Source organism: Pinus tabuliformis, chromosome 4_1, assembly GCF_031772625.1.
Source record: "Pinus tabuliformis cultivar Carrire ecotype Pingquan chromosome 4_1, CPIR1, whole genome shotgun sequence".
Taxonomy (NCBI): Eukaryota; Viridiplantae; Streptophyta; class Pinopsida; order Pinales; family Pinaceae; genus Pinus; species Pinus tabuliformis.
The window spans coordinates 786,417,496-786,442,059 of record NC_142303.1 but is presented as its reverse complement, the minus strand read 5'-3'; the positions used below and the strand labels follow the sequence as shown (position 1 = coordinate 786,442,059).

General features: G+C 39.8%; 1 pseudogene; it reads left to right on the top strand.

The window, feature by feature from the left end:
• Window positions 1-1,433: 1,433 nt before the first annotated feature.
• Window positions 1,434-24,564, top strand: part of LOC149178547 (thioredoxin M-type, chloroplastic pseudogene) — a 36,724-nt pseudogene continuing 13,593 nt past the window's right edge.

Sequence of the window (24,564 nt, the reverse complement as noted above, 5' to 3'; positions counted from 1 at the left end):
GAAACATAGCCTCTAGCACCCCTCACTGGTATAACCTGCATCCATTACCTCCCTCAGTATCCTCTTTCAGCCTGAATGAGCACCCTCACCTATCCTTACCTCGAAAGGCCACCCGAGGCATACAACCTCGCCTGTCTAAAGCTATCAAGAGGGCTAGCATTGAATTGGCTTCCGGTATATAGAATCTCATAGATCAGGTCCTTAGAGCAAAGGGGAACCCTGCAAAGGTTGCTCCATGAAGTGCCTATCCTTTAATTGCAGGGGTCTGGCCAGCCCGGATAAAAAATTGGCACTTCAAATATTGGGTTTGTTGGAAAGATTGGATGTCCTCCTACTGCAAGAAACCCTAGGCGATGCATACCTTATCAACAAAGTCCTAAAAAAGTTCTTTCCGGATTGGGTTTTCTTTTTTCTAGATGTTAGAGGGAGATTAGGTGGATGTGCATTGGGTTTCAACATGAGAACAATAAAGGTAGAAAACGCTTGGGGTGGGGAAGGTTTTTTGGGGGCAGATATCTCGTCCTCTACTCTTAATATCCCTCCGAGAGTCATAAACATCTATGGGCCCTGCCAGAATAGGGAGATTTATTGGGAGAACATGCTCCAGGCAGATTTTATGCAAGCTGAGAATCTGATTATTGGTGGTGACCTCAATTTCTCTCTTGGGCTAGCGGAATCTTGGGGGCATAGAGCCCAGATGGACAGTTTAACAGGCTTCTTTGAGGGTTTACTGGATGACCATAACCTGATAAACATTGACATGGCTCAAATCTTACTGACATGGAGGAATCACAGAACGGGGGTGGATGCCTTAGCTAGAAGGTTGGATCATTTCCTAATCAAGGCTCCCCTATTGAACCATCTAGACTACATTCGACAATGGGTGGTTTCAGGGGCTACTCTGATCATTCACCGATTTTCCTTGAAATTGAGGATTATAATTACAAACCTAGCTTGTCTTTCAAATTTAATGCATCTTGGCTAGATGAAGCAGATTTCCTTAACATCATCAAAGAAAATTGGATTCACTGCAATCTGGTTTTGGTCCCTCGCCAGCGGTGGTCATAGCAAACAACCTAGCCTGCATAAAAGAGCAAACAATCAGATGGGCTAAGTCCAAGCAGAAAAGGGATGAAGAGGATTTAAAAAGAATTGAAGGGGATCTAAAACAACTTGAGTCTTCAGGGCTGACCAGTTATGCATCCCTAGAAGCAAAAGACCAATTAATTAAATTGGAGAAAGAGAAGATCAAGTTGTTGCGTAAGAAGGAGGAAACATGGTGGCTAAAAAGCAAAGCATTATGGTTAAAGGCGGGTGATGAGAACACAAAAAAAATTCAGCAGTTTGCCAGAGGCAGGAAAGCTACTAATTCGATCTAGGATTTGAAGGATCATACGAGCAGGGAGGCCAACTCTTTCTTTCAGCTTGCTGACATGGGAGTTTGGCATTTCTCTAACATCTACAAGGATCTGAGGGGGACCTCCATCACTGAAATTATCCGGGTAGCGGTGGTCAAGCCTCGGTTTGTTGAAGAGGAAGACGAGGATGCTTTAACTCAGCCGGTTTTGATGGGGGAATTTGAAGTGGCTTTGAAATGCATCAACAAAGATAAGAGCCAAGGGCCGGATGGTTGGTCCATGGAATTCTACATTTTCTTTTTTGACCTCATTAGGCAGGACCTTTTGTTGGCCATAAAGGAGTGTCAGATATCAGGTAGGATGTCGGAAGGTTTCAACTCGACTTTCTTGGACCTCATCCCGAAGGTGGAAAAATGCCTTACTTTTGATGATTTTAGGCACATTTCCCTCTACAATTGTGTCTACAATGTCATCTCTAAAATCATAGCCCTTCGTATTAAACCCTTTCTCTCCAGGATGATATTTAAGGAATAGTTTTCCTTTCTCAGTCACTCCCAGATCCATGAAGCGATAGGTACTTCTCAAGAAGAAATTCACTCAATCAAATCCCTTTCCAAAAAGGTTGTTATCCTCAATATTGACTTGTTCAAAGCCTTTGATCATGTGAATTAATCCTACATTCAGCTCATTCTTACTCATATTGGTTTCCCTCATCCCTTTATCAATTGGATTATGTGTTGCGTCTCCTCAGTCTCTTTTAGTGTCCTCATTAATGGGGCGGCCTCGGGGTTCTTCCATGCTGAAAGAGGGCTAAGGCAGAGTTGCCCACTTCCCCCTTTGTTGTTTCTTCTAATAATGGAAGGTTTAAGTAGGTTGTTAAAAAATGCTCGCTCAGCTGGAGACCTGGGAGGGGTATCGGTCACTGACAGGATTGTCCTCTCACATCTTTTGTTTGTTGATGATGTACTTATTTTCTTAAATGGCTCATTCTGTGACTCCTCTTGTTTCAAGTCCATCCTATCTTTGTTTTGTAAAGCGACAGGTATGGAGTCGAATTATGACAAATCAACTATCATTTTCAATTCATGCTTGCAAAATGAACAAATATTTTCTACCCAACATTTTTCTTTCGTCAAGTAGGAGTTGGATTCTGGACTCAAGTACTTAGGTTTCATTTTGAAGCTGAATGGATACCACATTGCTGACTGGTCATGGCTGTTAGCAAAAATTGTAATTCGTATCAACATCTGGCAGCAAAGATGGCTATCTCGAGCAAGTAGGCTCACTCTGATTAAATATGTGCTGGAGGCTATCCCAGTATATTGGATGTCCTTTATTGGATTCCAAAAAAGGAATTCTCCGTAAGATTCAGTAGATTTGTTGTAGATTTCTTTGGCGAGTTCAAAATTTGGGGTGCACCTTTGCTTGGGTCGGCTGGGACAAAATCGTAAAACCTAAAAAGTGGGGTGGGTGGGGACTAAAGGAACCTCGGGACTTTGCAAAATCTCTAGGGGCAAAGATGGGGTGGAAAATTATAACCTCTGACAACCTTTAGAAGGAGGTGGTCTACAACAAGTACATCTACCCCCTATCTACTTCCGAATGGATAAGAAGCCCCTGTCAAAACACTATGGGTGCCTCGATAATTTGGAAACCCATTGCTCATTCATTCAACATTATCAAGGATGGTTTGGCCTGGAAAATTGGTGATGGTTGTCAGGTTAGAATCGGCTCGTATGCTTGGGTTGGTAGTGGGAACACACACATCCTTCCATGAGAAATGTGACAGGTCTTGTTGCAGGCAGGTTTCACTCGGTTAGCACACATTGTGACGGTGGGGCAGCCTACTTGGTTGAGGCTATAATGGTTGTATTTCGAGTACCTGAGAATAGAGGAAAGATGGGGCAGAGTTTGGTTTAAGTTTGTGGGTGCATTGGAGGAATCCAACATCTAAATCTCTGATAAGGCCGATGAACTCATTTGGGCCAAGGCCCCAAATGGTAGGTACACCCCTAAAGATGGATTTGCTACGATCATGGAGGCTCGAGTCCTGGGCGAGGGTAGCTAGTGGTGGCATCATTTATGGAAATTGAAGGCCCCCCAAAAGTCTCATTTATTCATGTGGTGCGTCCTCCCTAATAAAGTTCTTATTGAAGCAAATTTAAGCAAACGTTTGATGCATGACCCCTCACATTGTTGCATGTGTAAAGATGATACTCAGGATACGGAACACCTCTTTATCCCATTGTCCTGTCGCGGCTGAGATATGGACCCTCATTACAGTAGTGCTCTTGATTGATGTTCAATGGGATGGACAAAATGTTAATGATGCCTGGCAACGATGGTGGTTGGCTTATGCCTCTAAAAAAGTCAGAAATTTTCCCCTCATTGTTTGCTAGGGTATTTGGTTGTTTCAGAACCACCTGATTTTTTTGGATTCGCCAATTCATTGGGTTGTCTGATGCAATCACATGCTGGATATTTACAATATGATTCCTGAGGATCGGGTTCAGCAAAATATCAGACTCTTCAGCCCTGAACTCATAAACAAAATCTTGCCTTGCGCTTATTTCGATGGCTCGGCAAAAGTAGATGGTTGTGGTGGGGGAGAAGTCCTTCATTTGATGGATTAGGGAGAGACACAAACAACTATGCAGAATTAAACAGCCTTAGACACCTCCTCCTTTTTGCCAAGGAACAAAATTGCCACAGGATCTTCGAGGACTCTCAACTTATCATTAATTGGATTAATGGGGTCTATCTTTGTCACTTGCACACACTCAAGGATTTGTTGGAGGATGCTTTATCTTTAAAATCTCAATTTGAGTTTTTTGTCTACTCTCATATATACAGGGAAAGGAATGAAGTCGTTGATCTTCTTTCCAAAGAGGCCGCATAGTTGATTAGAGAAAATTGGTTGATCCATGAGTACAGGGCAGGGGCTTTCTTCCAGATCTACCACCGACCGTTCATTAAAGGGGAGGAAAACCTCTCGGAATGATCTTCTAGAGCATTTATTTTTTGTATTTTACAGTTACTAGTTTTTTGAGTTGGATCATTTTTTTCTTAGACTTATGGTTTCTGCAACCATTGTTAATTTGTCTGATCAGGCTGTTTATGTAAATTTTGTTTATGATCTTGGATTTTTACTGCTCAATAATGAAAGCATCTCAACATGCTGGTTTGCAACATGTAATTTTCTTAAACTTATTTAATGAAAATTACGCTTTTTTCCTAGGAAAAAAAATCTTCATGAACTAATTTCAATTAGTTCTTAATGTTTTGACTCTATTTGAATTCAATATTTTATTTTCTACTCTAAATCTCTCATTATTTAATAATTAAGCTTGGGTCTCATTATTCTTAGAGTCTCTTCCAACTTAGTAATTTGATTTTAATTCCAAATAATTTTACTTTATTTTTATACATTTTAGTATTTAATAATTTATTTTAATACAATTCAAGTCTAAAACTATTTATTATAATTTATTCTTCCTTAACGGCTACTTTTACTCCAATCTAAATCTAACCTTCTCTAATCATAATCTTCACTCATCTATTTAACTTAGTCTTGCACTCTTCACTCTTCACATCATTTGTCAAGCTTCATGTCCCTGAATATGGGTGAAGTGTTCACTTGAAACATTGGGCATATCAACAACAACACATAGTTTACCAGAAGCTATCAACATCAAGTTATGGATAGTGAAAATATCCACACCAAAAATGTCTAGAAATCCATGAGTGTGTTAGGGAGTTCCAAGGTGTGCTAACATGTGCCAAATAGTTCCAAGGCATGCCAAGACATGTCAAGTGCTAAGGAATGCCAAGATGTCCAGGGTGCCAGGGTGTTTCAATAAGTGTTAAGGAGTGTCAAGGCAACAAAAGGCGGAACTAAGATAAAATTCAAGGAAATGAACACATAAGAGGGTTAATAAGTTAAGACTTTAACTTTTTCAAAAGGGGCATGCTAGGCACACTAACAATAGGTTCCAATACATGCCAAGTGCCAATGTGTGCCAAGTGCTAATGTATGTCAATGCATGCAAAGGTGTTCAATGACATGCTGGGGACTACAGGTCATGCTAAGACATGCTAGGGGAGTGATATGTTGTGCTAGGGCATGCCAACATGTGCTTGGGCATCCTATTCATGGCAAGATGTTCTAGGTACAAAGATGTTCCAAGACATGCAAGGTGCCAAGGAATGTTAGTGTGTGCCAAAGTGTGTCAAGGTTTGCCAGGAGTGTTGAGGAGTGCTAGCTCTCTCTCATTAATAGAATTTACCGAGCTTGATAATATATTAAATAATATGGTTGTTACACACACTAGTGTCACTTCATCTAAAGAGAATTTGCTAGACAATAAACTTGACAGAGATGTGATCCAAGTGGATATTGGCAGCCACCCACCTATTCCACTTAGAAATCCAGTTGGTTTCATTTGTTTCCTTGTTTATTTCAACATTTACTATTTTTATCAGTTTTTTGGGTCCTGAACTTTCGAAGCAATTTTGACCCACCTAAACGGATTTTTTTTGAGGTCCACTGCAGGCTCGTAGCCATAAGTAGGGGCCTATGGAAAATCCTATATTACTAAAAGAGACCTTTCCAACAAGGTATCGTACGCGCCAAACAGAGATAATATGACCAAGTTATGACCCCGGGAAGTTGGTTGCCGAACTAACACCAGGAGGGGCCACAAACTCTTGGTGTTACATCTCCTGGGGTTAGGTTTTTTATTGTTTAGGGTTTTCTCATGTTTTTCAATAATAAATAGGCCCTTGAGCCTCATTGTAACATAGTCCAAAGGCATGTATCTGCCACATCTCTTCTCAAAGATAAGCTACCATCACCTAAACTAGTCTTGTTTCCATTTTGTTTGTAAGCATATTTCAGTATTTTATATTAATGAAATGAAGTGTTATTTCTGCTACATCTCTGTATTTATGGTTATATCTGTAATTTGTTGCGTTCCTATTTAAGTTTGGATTAGTGGTATCAGAGTGGTCTGCTCTTTCTCTATTTTTCTTTGCATGTCCCCAACGAGGTTGGGATATAAGGAGTTAGGGCTCGAACTGGTCAAACGTTTGCAAGACTAGCCTCGCAAATCCCGACAGCCTCCCATGGCAGAAGAGAAGAAAGACGAGGGGGCAGGAGATCCTTTCAAAATCTTGCTCAAAAAATCCCTCGAGTGAAAAAGGAACGTGATGATGGACAACTTTGCCTAGATCCTTCAACGGCTACCCAAAGGCGACACATCTACTTCCAGCAGCTACTCTAGAAGTGCCACACCCTTTAAGGTACAAGTTAACTTTGACATCCCCATATTTGAAGGTCAAATAGATGCAGACGCCATAGATAAATGGTTAAATTTGTTAGAAGGATATTTTTATGTTCATGATTTTTCCAGCTGGGAAAATATTACTTTTTCACTTCTCAAAGCCACCCCCCATGTCAACGACTGGTGTGAAACCTACTGTGAGAAGAAAAATGAAACTACACCATCACTATTTTCAGCCGCACCCACTTGGAATTCGTTCTGGGATGCCATCAAGGAGTAGTACTACCCTGTTGGGAGCTATGAGGATAAATACATAAAGTGGACCACATTGTGGCAAGGAAGAGACCAGGACGTGTTGGAGTTTACCAATGTTTTCCATACCCTTCACATGAATTTAGGTATCAAGGATTCTGAGAAACATTTGGTACTCAAGTACCATAGCTGCCTACACAAGTACATCCAAGGATGAGATGGAGTTCCTAGACATCTCCTCGCTCGGCACGACATACCGGTACGTTGTCAAGATTAAGCATAAGTTTAAACAGAAAAAGTGAGATTTATGATCTGTGAATCTGAAGCAAGGGAAAGGTGCCCCCAAATCACAAAACAAAGGGAAAAGCCAAGGTGGGCTGACTGAGGATAACCCGTCGAATTCATAAGAAAAGAACAACACCACAAAGACAAAGAAGGACACATGAAAGTGGTGTGAGTTCCATAAGAGCTCCACTCACAACACAAGTGGGTGTCGGGCCAAGCAATCACTAGTGATCGAGCTGAAGGCTTCCGAGTGAGACACATGTTCCAACTTTGAGCCAAAACCTGACAAGCGAAATGACAAAGGGAAGCAAATCATTGACGCAGAGCCCAATTCCACTGTGGCCACCACCAAGATCCAGAAGATCGAGCCTGAAGATCCAGAAGAGGGGGAACACCTATTCCACTCACAGATGTGGGTGAAGGGTTCTCCATTGTAATTCATTGTCGACAGGAGGAGCCAAAAGAACCTCATTTTATTAGAGGTCATGAAGCAGTTGGGCCTACCAAGTACACCACATCTACATCCGTACACCATCGGGTGGCTTCACCAAGGATGATATCTCTGTGTCAGCCAGCAGTGTCACCTTCCTTATAGCATCAAGCCCTTCACAGATGAGGTATTTTGTGATGTTTTTCCTATTGAAATTTGTGATGTATTATTAGATCAACCATACTTATGGAAGCAGTGTTGTATATGAGTCTAGACCTCACTCTATTATTATTTTTTGGGTAGTAAGTATATAGGATACCGGAGGTAGACCACCTACCGCCATCTCCTTGATATCTGCTAAGAAATGTAATTAGGTCATCTCCTAGACTGGGAAATTTGTTTTCTTTCTAATTCTCTCTCAAAGGGGAAGGTCATAGCCACATCCATGGCCCCTGGGAAGGGTTCCTCCAAGAAGCAGAAGAAGGTGGATACTGTTGTGGAATAATACAATGACATATTCTCCTTAGCCACAAGGGTGCCCTTGCATTGTCGGGTCAATCATTCAATCGATCTAACTCATGGAGCACCTCTACCCAACAGGTCGATATATCGTCACTCCATTCTGGAAAATGAAGAGATCAAGCGGAAAATTGAGGATTTGTTGCAAGAAGGGAACATCCGACCAAGTTCCTCGCCTTGTGGGATTTTGAATGTACCTATACAGAAGAAGGATGAGACCTGGAGGCTCTACATTGATTATTGGGCATTAAACAAAATTACTGTCAAGAACAAGTATCCAATCCCATGGATTAGTGACCTGCTAGAGCAACTCAAAGGGGACAAGTATTTCAACAATATTGATCTAAAGTTTGGCTATCACCAAGTTCCAATAGATCCCATAGATGTATGGAACCACCTTTAAATCCAAGGAAGGCCTTTTCGAATGGTTGGTTATGCCCTTCGGGTTGAGAAATTCCCTTGCTACTTTTATGAAGCTAATGGATGACATCTTGCGGCCCTTCATCAACTCGTTCATGGTGGTTTATCTTGATGACATCCTCATCTTCAGCAAGAGTTGGGAAGAACACTTGCAACACATTCGGAAATTCCTTCAAACCCTTCGGCAGCACACATTGTGTGCCAACTTGGAGAAATGCACCTTTGGCATGAGTCAGGTCAAATACTTGGGTTACATCATAGATGAGCATGGTGTGCATGTGGAACCGACTAAGATCCAAGTCATTCAGGATTGGCCAGCCCCGACCACTCTAATGAAGCTTCGCAGCTTTTTGTGCCTTGCCAATTTTTATCAGAGGTTCGTGTTGGGATTCTCCCATATTACTTAGCCTTTGAGTTAGATTACTAAGGGTGGGGCGAAAGAAAAGTTTTCTTGTTTCGAGTCCCAACAAAAGGCGTTTGTTGAGTTGAAGCATCGCCTCTGCTCTGCACCGGTGCTCATACTGCCAAACCTGCAGCAGCCATTTGAAATCGAGACAGACACCTCAGACTATGTTATTGGTGCAGTCCTCACCCAACATAGGCATCCAGTGGCATATATAGTGAGACACTTTCTAATACAATTTGGAGGTACCCCACCTATGATAAAGAGAAGTATTCCATCGTGCAGTCTTGCCGACAGTGGAAGCACTACATCCTAGGGAAGGAGATGGTCATCCACACTGATCACCAACCTCTTCAGTTTATACAGACACAGGGGAAGTTGTAGAATGATCACACCAAAAGTGGCCTACATATCTACAACAATTCCACTTGAACATTAAATACAAAAAGGCTAGCACCAATCATGTTGTAGACTGCCTCGGCCATCCCCCAGTTGTAGCACTGACTATTGTTTCAATGCTTATGGTCATGAGACCTTTGGATGGCCGCAACTATACAAAAATGATCTAGAGTTCACCTCCACATACTAGATGCTAGTAGACGGAAAGTAAGTTCTTGATTTCCACCTCCAAGACGCATTATTATGCTACCTAGACCACCTTTGTGTTCCTTCAAGCGAGCGTGCCAAGCTGATTTGGGAGGTGCACTACAGTCGAGTCGCAGGACACTTTGGTGTAGAGAAAATTGCAGTTGTACTACAAAAGTACTTTTATTGGCCAAACTTCGACTAGATGTTGGGATATATATTAGATCCTACATTGTCTCTGTCATTGCCAAGCTAAGCATTAAGAAGCAAGGAATGTACACTCCTCTGCCTACTCCCAGCCAACTGTGGGAATCCATCTCCATGGACTATATGTCTGGCCTCCTTTCTACCAAGCATGGTAATGACCGTGCATTTTTGGTCATGGACAGATTTTCTAATATGGGAATTGGCGGCCTACAAGAAGAGTATCACTGCAGAGGACACTGCCAAAATCTTCTTTGAATGAGTATGGGTACATTTTGGGATCCCGCAGTTCATTATATCATATCTAGATAGAATTTTCCTAAGCACATTCTGATCAAGCCTCTGGACACTATTGGACACCAAGCTCACCAAGTCGACTGCCTTCCATCCCCAGACTAATGGCCAGACGAAAGTCGTCAATAGTATGATAGTGCACATACTCCGCATGTACAACTCGAAGCATCCTCGAACCTGGGATGAAAGTCTTCCATATGTGCAACACAATTATAATAGAGCTCTGCATAACTCGACTGGTCGCAGTCCCTTTTAAGTGGGTCTAGGATTTCAAGCATTGTATCTTATTGATGTTGTCATGCCTCAAGTGACTACACAGACAGAATCCACACATGTAGTGTCTGAAGCTGATAAAGGGACCAAATTTATTGAATGCATCCAACACATCTGCCAGCAGGTTCATGACATCTTGGAGAATTCAAATGCCAAGTACAATTAGCGTCATGATCAACATCGAGTGCCACACCATTTTCAAGTGGGCAAATTTTTTTTCTTGCATTTGTAGAAAGAACGCCTTAACGAAGCCCATCAGAAGCTTAGACCACTCTGATATGGTCCTTACACAATTACCAAGGTTGTGGGAGATAATACTTTTGAGCTCATCATTCCCCCATTCCTTGGCCTGCACCCAGTGTTCAATGTGGACTGCCTTCAGCCATGCTTCCCATCATTACTTGATAGATCAGACATTGCAGAACAACTCACACCAACTGAGTTAAACCCAGACTACATGGAATAGGCCACAACTAATCGGATTATGGACACACAGGTTAAGAACACTCGCCAGCAGAAGATCCAACTATATCGGGTTGTCAAAGCTGGCCAACTCCTGCACCACCAGGGACTAGATTCAACGGAAATTTCCTCACCTCATGGAGGCTCTGCACGCAATGGGGACCATTTCTTCCTAAGGGGGAGGAATTATCTAGGTGTATATTGGCGGCCACCCACCTATTCCACTTAGACCTCCAATCGGTTTCATTTTCTTCCTTGTTTATTTCAGCATTTATTATTTTTAGTAGTTTTTCGGGTCCTGAACTTCCGGAGCAGTTTTGACCCCCTAAACGGAATTTTTTTGAGGTCCATTGAAAGACCATAGCCATAGGCAATGGCCTACAACAAATAATGTAGTACTCGAAGAGACATTTCCAAGAAGGTATCATACACGCCAAACTGAGATAATATGACCAAGTTATGACCCCAGGAAGTTGGTTGCCCAACTAACCCCAACGGGGCCCACAAACTCTTGGTGTTACATCTCCTGAGGTTAGGATTTTGGTTGTTTATGGTTTTATCATGTTTTTCAATAATATATAGGCCCGTGAGCCTCATTGTAACACAGTTCAGAGGCATGTAGCTGCCACATCTCTTCTCAAAGATAAGCTACCATCGCCCAAGCTAGTCTTGTTTCCATTCTGTTTGTAAGCATATTTCAATATTTGATATTTAATGAAATGAAGTGTTATTTTTGTTTCATCTCTATATTTATGGTTATATATTTAATTTGTTGCGTTCATGTTTAAGTTTGGATTAATATGACTCTTTTTTTTACTCATAGGAAAACAATATTCTCATTACATGAGGGAAATGATATACACTAATTAATTCTTATCAAATTGATTGAATCTAACCATTATGGCCTTGGACACATAATGAAAAGGACTCTATAAAAATGGTCGTAAAGAATTATCTTTTGACAAAAAATATAGAAAATAGTCATGTTTTCGCTCAGATTGTACAGGCATGGTGTGATAACGACTCAGGGCGGGGGTTGTCACTCTGATCCCCGCCCACTCTATTCTAGTTGTCTCCCAACAACATGCTATGGGGGGTAGTCCCTATGGAAGATGGAAATGAAGGACAAGTTGGAAACCAACGAGTCTAGGAGACATGATTGAATGGCCTAGTCACTTGGTTGATTCTAGGAAGTTTCAAAGGATTAGATTTAATTAACAATGAGACCAATGCCTTATGGAGTCAACCAACTTGCTTTTAGATCAATTAAAGACCAAGTAATCAGATGAAAAACCATTGCTTGGATGTTTGACTATCCTAGATGAAGTGAAAATCCTACAAGCTAGGTGAAATGCAATACCTTGGTTGTTTTAAGTTAGATGTCTATTCTAAATGTAATCTTCCTTTTAACTATTTTGGAACTAGTCTCTAGAGTAGGTTGTGGGATAAAAGCCAACAGGAAGCAAGAAAATTCTTGATTAATGATACATCCCCCTATGTTCTAACCACCTGATGCCTCTGACACTACAGAGACTGTGGCTCTGACGACTACAAGGTCATCGTGTTAACCACTAAAGAGGTGCTAAGTCCCTCAAGATAAATTGAGGAAGGGTGGCCCTAAAAAATATCAACCAAGCTTATGCTTGGAGGTAAATTATTAGGTGCCAGACTAGCTTAGAATTATATGCAAGGATTATGAGTGAGTCGTGAGTTAAGATTGTTTATGTGATTCAATTACTTGATGTTGATTATCTTATAATAAGAGTTATTAACAATATATTGAAAGACAATCTTAAATAATACCAAGTGCTCAATGATACAAGTGCCAACAATAAACAAGAGATATTCTCACAATAATTCCACAAAGATATTAATAAACAAGTAAGGATGTCTCCACTCGATGATTCAATATGAGATGCCAATGACAATTACTTGAGACAAATTGAAATTCTCCAAGATATTTCAACAAGGTAAATGCCAATGATTATTCCACAAGAAGAATATCAATGATCTTATGCCAATATTACTCAATGCCAACAATCAAGAGATGCTCAATTAAATTAGAAGCAAGAAAATTTAGGATTTTAATGCCAACAAGAAAGGTAATATAAGAGAATTATTCACCAAGGTTCTTATGTCAATTTGAATGATGGAAACGATTATACTTCAAAGACAAAAGACTTGACTTAGATATTTCAACATCCAATGAAATCTTAGATTATTTCACTTAGGCAATCAAGATCATTATATTATGTGCTTTAGGGAGTGAGCTTGCAAGATTTGAAATTTACTCAGCTCACAACAACAAATATGTTAGTGCATTTGAAACAATTATAAACCAATTACAATTAGCTCAATAATAAACTCACTTTAATGTAAGTATACCAATGAAGCAAAAACTGTGAAAATTTTGAAAACTGGAATCCTATTGCAGCAACTTGTATTATTTCTTCTAATTTATAAATTAATTATTTAGTTTATTGCTACGGTAACATCGAAATAAACACACTGCAACCTTCACAAATACAACTATGGAAAATAGATAGCTTTGTAACTCAGAAAATACTAGCGCACACACATAAACATGGCACCGTTGTTTTTGGACAAAGTCCTTGGAAAAACCCAATGCGGGAAAAATAGAGCAGCAGATGAGGGTTTTATTTTATTACGCAGTAGTGAAAATATGATTATAATATGGATGGCTGAAACTAGCAACCCAAAACAAGAAAATCTAAGCAAAATTATTGAAGGGAATTACTCTTCCTCCATAAGCAATCCCGGCACAACCTGTCTTCAGAAAACTCAACCTCCTGGACCCTCTACATCACCATTTGCGCAGTCTCTATGATGTCAAGCCTCCAACCAGTCTCAGATGAAGTCATTTTTTCTGGCTCTGTTGAGGAAATTGTATCTCTGACACTCTGGAACCTCTGCCCAGCCTCTGGAGCTAAGAACAAATTTCTCTCCAGCAAATCGAACTGCCAATCTGAATAAATTGTGTAGCCCTCTACACTTCCTCACTAGGAATAACTCACCCCTATTGTTACTACCTCTCTAGATCTGGAAAATTCGTTCGAACTCACTGTCCCTGCCTCTCACGCATTGCTTTGATCTCTGGCTCTCCGGAAGCTGACTTCTACTACTCTGGAAATCGATCTACCAAGGAAATCAAATTTTTGGTGATCTCAATTGTATTCTCCAAGTGCCCATTGACTTCCTTTTAGAATCCATTATTGGAGCACCAATGACCAAGATTAAAACTTAATCGATGGCTAAGGTTATCTTGGTATCAATCTATGTGAGTTTCTAGATGATTCTCACCTTCACTTAATTAATACTGGTTAATTAACCAGTTTTCCTAAGTTTAGACTTAGGAAACATTAAAAAATGGTTAATAATCTAATTAAGTCACTTCTAGGTGGAATTTCTAGAAATTATTTATGGGCCTAGGAGATATCTTATATTCTAGCCTCTCCACCAAATTTTGTGGCTAGAACACATCTGATGTAACAAAAACTAACACTCTCTCTTAGCGAGGAATGTGTTCTAGTGCTACACACCCTGCCACAACACTCTGTATTTGTATCATCTCTGTTACGTTGTTTATGTCTGGATGTTGTTGCCCACCAAATATTGTGCAACTCTAATGCTACATTTGTATTGCTACTGACACTTCCAACACTACATTTGCACTGCAACTTCTTCTCATTTGTTGTTGTTGCAACTACAAGATCTACAACTTAAAAGCATCCAAAATACTAAATCGATTGTGTTCGTATGATGCATCTATCTCCTGATTCCTAGCTGCTATTAGCATATGCAATGTCACTGAAGAGTTTTTGTTGCTTCCAACTCCGCACTAAGCTACCTACTATGTTGTCAACACTACACTGTGCTCCTCAACATTTGACTGCTACTAGTCTGCAACTGTCATTTTGGTACTGACTACATCAACTGCCATTGATCCATCCTGAAATTGAATACAGTGGGCCTTCGTAGCTAGGTAATGATCCATGAGGTAGAGACCTATATATTTCTCTGGGACTATAGTACCAAATCTCCCCACCTCACTCCTAGGGATATATCTACGAACATTGTGAAGTCTTCCTCTAACCTAGAGGACAACCTATTGAATCTTTATAGAAGTTGCATGTTGGTCCTACTTCTCCGAGTTGTCCTTATTCCTAAGAGGACATTGCATGTTGTAGTGACCAAGCTCACCAACCTGAAGCACTTGGCCTTTGAGAGACCCTTCTTCTTTCTTCTTTGTTCCCCCTACCCCTGATTGGGACCCTTTGATGCGAGGACCACATTTTCCTCCTCCTTCATCACCTTTGATCCGTTGTTATTGATGCCATTGATGGAGCTCTTTAACAAAGCTGGCCTCAACTCCTACTGCTATAAGTTTGACCACATCTTGTCCCATTCTGGTAGCTTGTCTCTGCCTAATATTCTTTGGACAAATACTTGCCACTCCTCAGAGACACTATTCAGTGCCAACCTCACTAGCTATGTTGGTTGAGGCACTGCCCCAACAGCGGCAAGTTGGTCCCGGAACTCCTAAATCCCAATGAGGAAGGGATCTATGCCTTCCCCTTTCTTCATCTCGATGCATCTCAGCTTCCCCTCTAGGAACATCTTTGGCTGCTCAGAAGTGCCCTAATATAGTGTGGTGATAGCATCTCATATGTCTTTGGTAGTATCCATGTCATCCATGTGTGAGACTATATGGTCCCATAATCCATCCAGGATCAACCGCTTCACCTTTTCCATCTCCTTCCTAGATTCCTTCAGTTGATCTGCATCCTGGGGAACTACCACAACACTGTCTATATACAGCTTCAGGCCAGATTCATCCAACAGAAAGGACACCTTGGCCTTCCAAATGACATAGTTGGAGGAACCCTCCAACCTATCCTAATCTCTCAACCTAGTTGTGGCCATCTCTAATCAAGTCAAAAACTCCCTCTTTCCATGTGCTCGGCTGCTACTCTGCTACTCACACTCCCTTATGGAATGTGTGGTCCTGCAAGCTGCTACTTCCAATTTGCAACTAGAAATTTGAACTTCAGAGACTCGAAGTTCTCTAAGGAAAATTTTCCCTCTATTGTGTGTGCTTTTCTTTTTCACCCGATGTTGGTTTTTCTCTAGTGAACTACTGCAAAACCCTCTGCATCTAGCTAGAGATCTACCCAATGAAAATTCTAAGTTTCTCCCTCTGCTTGCTAGAATCACTTAATCTGGAAAGTTGAATGTTTCTTCCTTTCTTCTCTAAAAAATCAAAATTCCTAAGCAACTCATCCTACCTGGCAATGGACTACGTTTCCCCTGGGAATTTTGGCTTGTTGGTCTTATTGAACATCAAAATTCCTTCTTTCTCTTGTAAGCTCTCCAATTGATCAGTCACGCTCTGATACCATGTCAAAATTCCAAAAATCGAAATCCTATTGCAGTAATTGGTACTATTTCTTCTAACTGATAAATTAAATATTCACTTTATTGCTACAGAAACATCGACAAAAATACACTGCAACCTTCACAAATAAAACTTCGGAAAATAAAGAGTGTTGGAACTAAGAAAATACTAGCGCACACATAAAAATAACATCGTTGTTTTTTGGAAAAAAGTCTGTGGAAAAAAACAATGAGGGAAAACCAGTGTAGCAGATGAGAGTTTTATTTTATTATGCACGAGTGAAAACCTGAGTACAATATGGATGCCTGAAATTGGCAATCCACAGCAAGAAAATATGGGAAACATTATTAAAGGGAAATACCCTTCATTCACAGGCAATCCCAGCACAACTTGCCTTCAGAAAAATCATCCTCCTAGACCCTCTGCACTTCTTTTCACAATCTCTAGGACGTCAAGCCTCCAACCAGTCTCTGATGAACTTGTTTTGCATGCCTCTGTTGTAGTATATCAAAGCTATAACAAGTGAAATCTTTGATCAATAAAGAAACATTTTCTATATTTAGATCTTGTTAGTTCCTGGGTTTATTTCTATTATCTTATATTTTTGGGTTAGATCTATAACAAGTGGTATCGGAGCACTTTCTTGGGCAAAGTGGAATTTTTTTTTATTTATTTTTTGTTTTACAAGAACTTTTTGGGGCGGCAACTTTTCAGATTATATCTGTACGTTCTAGTGCAAAATATGCAAAATCTAATTGCATATCTGATTTTTTGGCGAATCAGAGTCCGGATAAGGAAGATATCACTGATTTAATAATCAGCTATGTTGCAGATATTTTTCTGAGCGGCGAGTTTGCAGATCAGATCTATACGTTCTGGTGCAAAATCTCCAGAATCTAATTGCATATCTGGGTTTTTGGTGAAAAAAATACCCAATTTGAAAAAAAAAAATCGGCCGAATCAGAGTCCGGATGAAGGAGATATCGCTGATTTAAAAATCAACTGTGTTGCAGACATTTTTGGGGCGGCGAGTTTGCAGATCAGATCTATACGTTTTGGAACAACATTTGTAGAATATAATTGTAGATCTCGATTATTTGCAAAAAAAATACCAAATTTCAAAAAAAAAATCAGTCGAATCGGAGTCCGGATGAGGAAGATATCACGAATTTAAAATTAGCCCTTCTTTTTCAGAAATTTTTGTGATTGCGGGACAGTTGCAGTGAAAATCTGGAATTCCAGTGCCTAGATCGGGATTTCTCTCACATGGGAAGATCCAGAATGGTTGTTCCATTTCCGAAAACAAGTTATAATAGGGATTCTAAGCAATATTGACTAAATTGTGGCCATTTCAAATTTTCGCCAAAGTAAGTGAATTTTTTTCAAAACTCTATTCATGGCGGTTCTATATTTTATAGGAAAAAATAATGGTCCTACTATTGAAGAATACATAAAAGAAAAAAAGTCATTATGGGCAAAACATTGGAAATTTTTTGTAGTGGAGCAATTTAAAGATGAGGCGGCCACATGGTGGGAATTACTTAACAAAAAGAAGTGTTCCAACCTGCCCGATGAAGAATTTGAAAAATTCCTTTTAGACCGATGGTCTCATGCTAGAAAACAAGATAATGAGAAACATGTGGGGTTATTTTCTACTAGTATCTTCTTATTACAAGTTCACGGATATATTCAGAAGGAGAAGATCATTGTGTCTATAAATCCTAGTTGCAAGCAAAATCTTATAAATGTTAATTTGGCAAAAAAATTGCAAGTTCCACCAAAAAAAATGGAGCACACACATGTTAGTAATGAGGAGGTGCAAGTTTCTAAAGATTTGAAAATTTCTATGGACAAGCATGTATTCGATTCTGATTTTTATGCTTCCGATATGGCTAATGTGGATGTTTTTTTAGGATACCCTTGGACGGAATCGGTGGGTACTATCAATATTAATGTGTGGAAGAAATTTTTGAAGCTCTGGTATAAAAAGAAGAAAATTACATTACAGGATATTTCCATCAATAAACAGGTAGAGTCCAAGGAGTCTGAAGCAGAAGATGTTCTAGGGACTGACACATCCGACGATGAGCCCTTGATGGTCGACAACCAAACACAAACATCAAACTAGGTACAAGAAAAATAGGTAGATTCCAAGGAGGCTGAAGCAGGAACTGTTATAGGTACGGATACATCAGATGAGGACTCAGTGGTTGAAGTAATATTGGAAGATAAGAAACAACAGCAGGGAACAAAACATGTACCAGCTACCAATCAGGCTCCATTAGGTGATGAATTAAAGAAAAAGCCATCGTTGGTTAAAACTTCAGCATATCACCACCCAAATCACCTCGCAAGAAAACAACCAACAAGATGGCAACAAATTAGCCACAAGGACAACAACCCTCGCATGACAGATAGAGAGGAGCGACGATCCACCTACTACACATCAACACAGAAGAGCCACCAAGGTCAACTTCCATCTCAAGCAAGCAAGGCACCAGCTGGATCGAGGGTTCACCTTTCTCTTGGATGGCTAGATACACGTGCATGGTACCAGTGGACTACTCTTCTGAATAGATCTTATTATTTGTGTTTTTCGTATGTTTTGGGGACGAAACATGTTAAGGGGGTGGAATGTAATATACCTAGGGGGATAATATGGGGTACAGAGGGAGGTACCCAAGGGAATAATGTAATAATGGGATGGGCCATAGTAATAAATAAGGTGGTTAACCCGTATCATGTAAGGCCACAAGTAGTTAGCAATAATGTAATAAGCCAATGGTATTAGATAGATGGTATTGAGGGAACCATGGTAATGACCCATGGTATTGTATGTATGAGGCCTATATAGATGCTACAGACTCCCCATTGAGAGATGTCAAGGAATATTGTATGAACAGACATATGGCTTGTGGAGTGTTCTCCTTCCTTAAGGAGTGAATGTATGGTGTTGCCCTACCTTAAGGGTTTGATCAATAAAGTGAAGCATTTCTATTTATTTCGATCTTGTTATTTCTTGGTATATTTGTGTTCTCATATATTTTTAGGTTAGATCTATAACAAGTGGTATCAGAGCTATAACACTTGCTGAGGAAATCATCTCTCTGACACTCTAGAACATTTGTCTGGCCTTTGGAGCTAAGAAAAAATTTCTCTTCAACAAATTGAACTACAAATCTGAAGCAACTACACAGTCCTCTGTGCTGCCTCACTGGGAATAACTTGTCCCTCTTGTTGTTACCTCTTTGGATCTAGAAAACTTCTTCCGAACTCACTGTCCCTTCCCCTCAGTAATTGCTTCAATCTATGGCTCTCCTACAGTTGACTACTACTACTCTAGAAATCAATTTGCTAAGGAAATTGAATTTATGGTGATCTCAAGTACCCATCGCCTTCCTCTTATAATCCACTATTGGAGCACCAACGACTAAGACTAAAAATTAATTGATGTCTAGGATCATCTTGGAATTGATCCGTGTGATTTTCTATATTATTCTCACCTTAACTTAATTAATATTGATTAATTAACCAGTTTTCCTAAGTTTAGACTTAGGAAACATTAAAAAATTGGTTAATAATCTTATTAAGTCACTTCTATGTGGAATTTCCAGAAACTATTTCTAGGTCTTGGAGATCTCATGTATTCTAGCCTCTCCACCAAATTTTGTGGTTAAAACACATATGATGCTACAAAACTAACAAGAATGAGTATGAGCACTTTATGTTCCTTATGACATTATGATATTCAATGAGACATAGATTAATTTTATAACAACAATAGACAAATTGCAAGAGCAATGGACTTCCGATGTGCTAACTTGTGTCAAATGTATCAAACAATTCCAAAGTTCCAAGCCAAATTTGATAATGTGAAAATATGAGTTGATTAGCCCTTTTATGATATAAATACTACGATTATATAAGGCTTCTTATGCATAGATGACAATGATCAAAACTCATAGATTCATGCCAAATTATGATTGCTTGACTTATGCAATTTATTCTTTGATGTATCAAGCAACTTATGAATTTATTTTAGGCCAACTTAAGGTGTTTTTTACCAATGTTATGATTTAGTTTACTTGTTGAAGAAAAACATAGATAATTAGAGGATTTAGAAGTGGCAAACCAATGACCCTAGGAATAGAAGAAGCTTGCCAAAATTGCCCCAAATTTTGTCAATGACTGGAACACCTGCAAACACCAAAATTTGTGCTAAATACTTATGCAAAACACACCAATACTCAGTCCAGAAATAAAGTGAGGACCCACAAAGGCAAAGAGGGAAAATAGGGTCAAGGGAATGGCTTGGAAGCAAGGACAACAAACCTAATTAGGCCTACGGCACACAAGGAGAGGCCTAAAATGCCTAGCAGCTTAGGGAGAGAGGCCCTAAGGGCCTATGGAAAGGCCTCTTTGAAAATTTGAGGTTAGAAGGAGGAGAACGAAGAGGAGGGAGAGTTAAGCAGAGGGCGTGGAAGGCCTTTTCAGGCCTACGACAAGGCCGAAAGAGGATGTCAAGAGGCCTAGGAGTTGAACAGAGGCAGGGAAGGGAGGTTGAGAGGATATTGAGGGGAAGGGAAGACCCACAGGCCTGTGGCCAAGTAAAGGAGGGTAGGTTGAGGCCTTAGAGGCTTGCAGCTAAGGCCTAAGGGGTGTAGAAGGGTGATGATAGCCATTAAAGGAGTCACGTTATAGAAACTAATGTGTAGACTCAAAACTACTCATGAAATTTACTAAATCACAAGACTTGAAGTTACTCTACTAATCTGTAGAAGCTAATTCGCCATCTAAAATGAGAATCATTGACATGAAATAGGAAACATCACACATGGGCAAATATTTATATGAGGGAAAGAAACTACTCAAAACCCCTTACTATCTGTATTGCATTAATCAGAAAATCTGGATGAATATAATATGCTTGCTTGACAAGCTTGAGCACTACCTGCACCTGTATCTTTTATCCTCTACATGACTGACTGATCTTGGCCAATACTTAGCTAATTTTCAAGCCCCCCAAGCTCCTACTTCCTTGCATTGTTCCTTGAGGAATTAGGCCCCTATATAATTGGAATTTTCCTCCATTAGATTGTGGAGTTCCTTTAGGTCAATTATCTAACAGAATGCACCACCTGTATAACTAGGAATAGTTTACAATTGATAGTACACTACCCTTGAACTCCAATCTCAACTGGGTAACTCGAATTTTGTGCATGCATGAGTTAATTTAGGTTGATTGATTACTTATCTAGATGATCACTCAGTGTGGTTGAAGTTCCACTTCCACAACTTAACATTCCACTAGTTCCTCCATCAATTAGAACGAGTTTAACTGACCATAACTCAATTTAACTGAATTAAATTGCTATAACTGGAATTAACTCAACCTAGGATCCTAAAATTTAGGAACCCACTACACACAACTAAACTTCATCTTCCTAACTCGAATTAATGGAGCTAGACTCCTATTTTTTAGGAATCAACACAAGTAAACTTAACCTCAACTCATTAACTCAAATTGAGTGTTCTTAACTGAATGACAAGTGCCATGTCACCTCAATTAACTCCTCAAGTTGTCTACAGATATGGAATTTCGAATTTCGTCAATTTCAATTAGGGCAAAAATCAAAATTAAGACTTTTCTTGTTGCATTTTCAACACTCCCTCTCAGCAAAAAATGGATTCTCAACTACCCTGATCTAACACCTTTGGAATGTAACTCTCATTATTGTAGTTGCAACTACAACATCTACAACTGAGAAGAAACCAAAAAATAAAAATAATCATTGAATCAATCTACAACTGTCTACTAGGAAAAATATGTTGTTTCTAACTCTATTATCGAGCCTCCGACTCTCTTGTCAACACTCCTATGCACTTCTCAGTATCTGACTAACATTGATCCTCCTGCTACTAAATATTGTGGGCCACTGTAGCAAGGGTAATGATCCATGAGACAAACACACCTCCATGGACCCTGCCCAAATTTCTACAACTCTTGGACTAAGGATTGACATTGCTCCACCTCACTCTTGGAGGTATAGTTGCATGTTCTCCCTCTACACACTTGGCTCGAACTCTCCCCCTGCTAGTGGTCTCTACTTGATTAGATGTCTCCACTCTTCCCCCTGCCTGCTTCTCCATTTGTGGTTGCTCAACAACTTTCTGAGGCTTCGTATGAGGCTGCACGTTGAGAGGTATAACATGCTCCCTCTCAACCACCATATATATATTCTTTGCCTTACTCCTCAAGGTTTTGCATGCATATTCTACCTCAAGTGCATACAAGTTCTTGACTCGAACCTTGATCCTCTTCATCTGTCTCATGGATATATATCTCAGGAATGTCTTTCCTTTGTTGAAGATCACATTATATCCATAGTCTTCTAAAACTACAACAGAGAAAATATTCTTCTTTAGACTCGGAAAAAATAGCGCATCCTTGAGTTTGAGAGGGGATCCCAACTCCCTCTGAAAGGTGACAGTACCAATATCGGTCACACTGTACATTCCATCATCTCCAAACTCAGTTTTCATCTGGAGATCCTTCTCCTCCAAATCACTAAAAAAATATCTATTCCCCATCATATGGAATGAGGCATTATTTTCAAGATACCACATGCTCCCCATCACTATGCTCTCCATGCATGCTATGAGAGTGAAGTCAAGCTCGAATTGTAAAGCCAAAGCTTCACTTATTGTTGCTAATATAGGCTTTTTCTTGCTTGCCTTCTTCTGTGGACACTTTATGGCATAGTTCCTGAATTCATGACAGTGAAAGCACCTGATTTTGGACAAGTCTTTCTTCTTTCCCTCTTGGATGGAATGAGCCTTGCCTTGGGACTTCTTCCATTTGGCCCTCTTTCCCTTGCTGACTAATGCAAATTCCTCTTCCTCTTCTTTGGAGGAGGTCCCATCTCTAGTATTTCACCTTATTTCTTCCTCCACTAAATCAGACCAAAGGCGTTCCCAATTTGGTAGCTTATCCCTCCCATTCATTGAATCCTGATAGTTATGCGAGCTCTTGGGAAGGCCTAGAAGTGTTAGGATTATCAAATCATCCTCTTCTACAGTAACACCAACTTGACAAGTTTCATCACGACATTGTGTGAACCTATTGAGGTACTGTGGTATTGTGTCATTCTTTTGCATGTTCATATTCCAAAGCTTGTCCTTGAGTGCCAGCTTCCTGTGGTCACTACTATTCTGGAACAAATATGTCAGTGCCTACCACATTGCATACAAAGTCTCTTTCTTGTGGTGATTAGAGACAGTATGATCTGATACTCCCTCCAATATGATCCTCCTCACCTTGGCTACACACTTCTTTTGTTCTACTAAATCCTTAGCATCAGATGTTGTTGGTTTCAGAATATCATTATCAATGAATTACTTCAACCCATTATCCTCTAGTATTTCCTATATGAGGTCCTTCCATGCAACATAATTTCAGATTCCCTCAAGGGCATACTCAAGCATTAGCCCATTGAAATCCATCTTCTTAGTCATGAAGAAAACCTGCAACACTAATCTTCAAATTCGAATCTCCTGCAATGACAACTTCGAAATATCTGCTCCACAGTGATTCCAGCTCTGATACCATGTAGAAATTAATGTATAGATTCAAAATTGCTCATGAAATTTACTAAATCATAGGACTTGAAGCTACTCTATTGATCTGTGAAAGTTAAGTCACCATCCAAAACAAGAATCATTGACATGCAAAAGGAAACATCACACATGAACAGATATTTATCTAGGGGAAAACAACTGCTCAAACCCCCTTATTATCTGCATTGCATTAATCAGAGAATTTGGATGAATACAATACCTTTTCTCAAGCTTGAGCACAACCTGCACCTATATCTTCTATCCTCTACCTGACTAACTGAAACTGGTCAATACTTAGCCAATTTTCAAGCCCTCCAAGTTCCTAATTCCTTCCATTGTTCCTGAGGAATTAGGGCCCTATTTAATACGAATTTTCCTCCATTTGGGTTGTGTCATTAATTTAGGTCAATTCTTTGATTGCGTGTACCAATTGTACAACTTGGAATAGTTTACACCTGATAGTACACTTCCCTTGAACTCCAATCTCAACTAGGTTACTCGAATTCTTTGCTTGCATGAGTTAATTTAGGTTGATTGATTACTTATCTGGATGATCACTCAGTGTGGTTGAAGTTCCACTTCCACAACTTGACCTTCCACTAGTTCCTCCATCACTTAGAACTAGCTTAACTGGCCATAACTCAATTTAACTGAATTAAATTACTGCAACTAAAATTAACTCAACGTAGGCTCCTAAATTTTAGGAACCCATTGCACACAATTGAAGTTCATGTCCCTAACTCGAAGTAACTGAGCTAGACTCC